Source organism: Wolffia australiana, chromosome 18, assembly GCF_029677425.1.
Source record: "Wolffia australiana isolate 7733 chromosome 18, ASM2967742v1".
NCBI classification, from domain to species: Eukaryota; Viridiplantae; Streptophyta; class Magnoliopsida; order Alismatales; family Araceae; genus Wolffia; species Wolffia australiana.
The window spans coordinates 6,571,871-6,576,605 of record NC_135852.1 but is presented as its reverse complement, the minus strand read 5'-3'; the positions used below and the strand labels follow the sequence as shown (position 1 = coordinate 6,576,605).

Sequence of the window (4,735 nt, the reverse complement as noted above, 5' to 3'; positions counted from 1 at the left end):
AAAGTATTAAATTCATTGAAAATGTCCTCTCACGTCCAATCAGTTCCAAGAATCAGTAAAATTTCATGACAATTCACACTTCATCTCAGCATGCATGTAATAAATTGTTCAAAATTTTATCTTAGACCCAATAAATAGAGAAGTTCAACAATTGATCGAAATATCGCCTGAGAAACCATGATTCTAGAACAACCAACTCTCCCAAAATTCAAGAGAAATTCGCTCTAAAACCACGGATCGAAGAACTCGCACCGCCAAAAACATAATCACTTGTCAATCAAAGCTGAAAAGAATCGACGAGGAAGAAGAATTGAAGATCAATCAAACCTAGAGCTCTGATCGAATGCGCCGATGGTACCACAGTGGCTATCAGCAGGCATGGGAGTCAGCCACTGAGAGAAATCACGATCGAAATACTCCCAATCCGGAAGCATAATCCCAGAGATTCCAAGGATTCCGAAGATATAAGTGGCGATCATCTTCTTGACGGAGAAGGTCAAGAAAGCCACAGCAAGAACAGCCGCTCCCAAGCTAACCAGGCACGTCCGTAGAACATCTTCTCTGCCCATATCCTCTTTTTCGACGAACCCTAGAACAACAAGCGCAAATGGGCAAATGGGTATGGAAGAGCATGAATTTACCTTGCCCATCTCCTCTTTCTCCCAGGGCACCTCCGTGGCCCGGGCGCAGGCGTTGATGACGGTGTTGTAGGTGAGGACCGTCAGCGCGACAGAGTCGGGCGGCCGCTTCACCCGATCGAGGAGGGCGAGGGCGACGACGTGGTTGCCGTTGTGGCCGAAGGTGTTGATCAGTGCGGAAGCCCCTTCTCTCTCACGCCCTTTCTTCCTCCTCCACCGTCTCGTCTCCTTCTCCTTCACCACCTTTCTGAGCTCTCTCCCGGGTGACTCACATTGGACGGACTAATCGTTCCTATCTTTCTCACTTTCTTCAAATCGCGTTATGACGTGGATTCCACGTGTCTACCAGGTGGATTCCGCCTACGTGGACTCCGTCGGAAATCCACCTGGCAGCCACGTCGAGTCCACGTCACGGCCGGGCTATAGCGGCGGACCAAATGGGCAGTTCGGGCTGTGACGCGGCGAAAAAAAAGTTAGGGCTGTAACTCGAATTTTCGAAAAAGTTTAGGCTGAACCATGATACTAACCCTATATAGATGGATAGATAGATCTTCTAGATGGATGGATAGATGGATAGTGAGTGATATGGATTTATGGAAAGATAGTAAGATAGATCCATAGATGGATGATCAGAAAGAGAGGTAAATCTATAAAACATGTATGGGTAAACAATCAATATCAGTGAGAGCAACTCTTTAGAGTTACATAGGCCCACAAAACCACATCATACACCATGCCATTAGTCCACTCCACGTTAAATATACTACAGCATTGCCTCTCCACCACATTCCCCGCTTACAGAAGTCTCTCATTCTCTCTTCGTTGTAGTCTCGTTAAAGGGAGAAGGGCGGAGTTCAGGGTTTGACAAGGGTCCAGAGAAGATGTGGAGAAAGGCAACGGGGAGCAGCAAGATGTTGCAAGCGGCCTCGATGAAGCAGCTCCTGAAGAGATGCTCTTCCGGCCGGGGGAAGATGGGCTTCAAAACACCGTCGGACGTGCCCAAGGGTCACTTCGCCGTCTACGTGGGCGAGACGAGGACCCGATACGTCATCCCCATCTCCGTCCTCTCCGCTCCCGAGTTCCAATTCCTCCTCCGCTGTGCAGAGGAGGAGTTCGGTTTCGATTACGCCATGGGTGGCCTCACGCTTCCTTGCGAGGAGGTCCTCTTTCTCTCTCTCACCTCTGCCCTCAGCCTCAGCTAACACGCGCAGGGGATGATGTCCTTCTCTCTCTCTCTCTCTCTCCCTCTCTCTCTCTCTCTCTCTCTCTCTCTCTCTCTCTCTCTCTCTCTCTCTCTCTCTCTCTCTCTCTCTCTCTCTCTCTCTCTCTCTCTCTCTCTCTCTCTCTCTCTCTCTCTCTCTCTCTCTCTCTCTCTCTCTCTCTCTCTCTCTCTCTCTCTCTCTCTCTCTCTCTCTCTCTCTCTCTCTCTCTCTCTCTCTCTCTCTCTCTCTCTCTCTCTCTCTCTCTCTCTCTCTCTCTCTCTCTCTCTCTCTCTCTCTCTCTCTCTCTCTCTCTCTCTCTCTCTCTCTCTCTCTCTCTCTCTCTCTCTCTCTCTCTCTCTCTCTCTCTCTCTCTCTCTCTCTCTCTCTCTCTCTCTCTCTCTCTCTCTCTCTCTCTCTCTCTCTCCTCTCTCTCTCTCTCTCTCTCTCTCTCTCTCTCTCTCTCTCTCTCTCTCTCTCTCTCTCTCTCTCTCTCTCTCTCTCTCTCTCTCTCTCTCTCTCTCTCTCTCTCTCTCTCTCTCTCTCTCTCTCTCTCTCTCTCTCTCTCTCTCTCTCTCTCTCTCTCTCTCTCTCTCTCTCTCTCTCTCTCTCTCTCTCTCTCTCTCTCTCTCTCTCTCTCTCTCTCTCTCTCTCTCTCTCTCTCTCTCTCTCTCTCTCTCTCTCTCTCTCTCTCTCTCTCTCTCTCTCTCTCTCTCTCTCTCTCTCTCTCTCTCTCTCTCTCTCTCTCTCTCTCTCTCTCTCTCTCTCTCTCTCTCTCTCTCTCTCTCTCTCTCTCTCTCTCTCTCTCTCTCTCTCTCTCTCTCTCTCTCTCTCTCTCTCTCTCTCTCTCTCTCTCTCTCTCTCTCTCTCTCTCTCTCTCTCTCTCTCTCTCTCTCTCTCTCTCTCTCTCTCTCTCTCTCTCTCTCTCTCTCTCTCTCTCTCTCTCTCTCTCTCTCTCTCTCTCTCTCTCTCTCTCTCTCTCTCTCTCTCTCTCTCTCTCAGAGTATATCTCCACCATGTATATATGAACATTTTTTATTGCTCTTAATCTCTTTCTATCCCTCTCTTTTTCTATATCTATCTATTATTTCCCCTCTCTTTCTCTCTATCCATCTTTTTTTCTATCTCCATCTCTCTCCTTATGGCTCTCCTTTCTATCTCGATATCTCTCTCCATACATCTCTTTTTCTATCTCTTTCAATAGCTTGTTCTTTAACTTGTCCTGCTGCGTTTGGAAGGAGAGAATAGCGGATTAAACCCAGATTTATAAAGGGGGTTTCGGAAAGATCGCGCCTGTTTTAGAAACTCTGTTTAAAAAACAATTGGTGGAAGAGCATGGGCAGTGAGTGGGCCTAGTTGACGTTAACCCTTGGAGACTGATTTTTTCATCAGCAGGCCCACACCTGAATTGCTCTTTTCATAAAATCCAATTTTGAGATCACGTCATACTTGCCCTGCTTCTACTTGTCTCACAAACATTTATTCTGAAAAAAAACCTCGCAGTTTGGGTCCTCCTACTAGTATCATTTTCAACTTTTCCATCCCTCTCAGATGGAAGAACGTAGAAAAGTGTATGTATATAAAAATAAATCATAATTATCACATTCTTACACTATGTTTACAAAACATTATAATATAGAAAGGTCATGATGTCGTTTATGTTTAACAAAGATAGAAATAATAATAAGAAATTTCATCTCAGTTCATATTTTGTAGTTCAAATTTATGTTTGTGCTCTCCTAGATTAGCTTATCTAGTGTCCTGCTGACTTCCCCCTCATTGTTTTGGAAAAATCCACTCCACAGTGGCAAACTTTTATTTGTTGTCTTGGGTGAAGTTGCAATAGTCACATTGAAACGTCACATATGCTTGAAGATCTTAAAATTAACTTCTAGTTACAGTGAGAATTCACAAAAGTCTGTTTCCAATGAGAATCGAATAGGTTTTTCCCATATTTCAACCAGAAATCTAACAAAGACATTAGTGTTGATATTCTTACCAAGAATGCTACATTCCCAGCCCTTATAGAGTGATTTCTTGTGCAAAGTCACTGACACATCTAGTGTTTTTTTGTCCCTCAATCCAAATGACTTTCTCGCTTTGACATATGGACCCCTTTCGTTGTAATGAATCTCTGATGCACAGAATCTCCATAGCCAAATTTTATTTTTTGTTTTAAAAGATAGTATTAATCATACTTCAGATAATCTTGGAACTTCCTTAATGTTGTCATGATTCAGTTTGAGAAATAGATCTTCACGTGATACATCTTCATAATGAAAATGGAGTGGAAACTTTGATGCATTGCTCGATTTGAATGACTGTGAAGTATCCACTTTAAAAATTATACTTGATTGAACAACTCAACTAATGGAAAATTCAGCACAGTAAATTCGGAGGATGAGCCCCAGAAGGAAGAGCGTGTAACAAGCGATGGCATCACTTTGGATAGGACTTTAGGAGAAAAGAAATGTCGGTTCAATTAGCAAAGAAACCATATTTACGAAACTAGGAAATATATGGAGATTTGAAAACTGGTTGCATTTCATTTGAAAAAAGAGTTATAATTTTTTAACATTCTAATTATTTTAATAAATAACCGGCCCCGATGCTCAAGGAAGTACGAGGTGACGATCACAATCAAGGGTGGGAGTAATGTGACGGCACAATGATAACATGCATTCTTCGTACCTTAATCTGACCATATTTACATGTTTCTTTGCATTAATTGAACTATATATGCGTATTATTAAGATTAAAATGATTAAATTTATGTTAGAATGATATTATGGATTTTTGGCATTTTTATGTAGTTTTTAGAGATTTTTCTGACAACAGATTCTGAAAGAATATAATTTTCTGAGTCAGAATATGATTTTTCTAGAATTGTTCGACCTT

General features: G+C 43.4%; 1 pseudogene; it reads left to right on the top strand.

The window, feature by feature from the left end:
- Window positions 1–615: 615 nt before the first annotated feature.
- LOC144714821 (protein SMALL AUXIN UP-REGULATED RNA 16 pseudogene) lies at window positions 616–2,022 on the top strand (annotated as a pseudogene).
- Window positions 2,023–4,735: the final 2,713 nt, after the last annotated feature.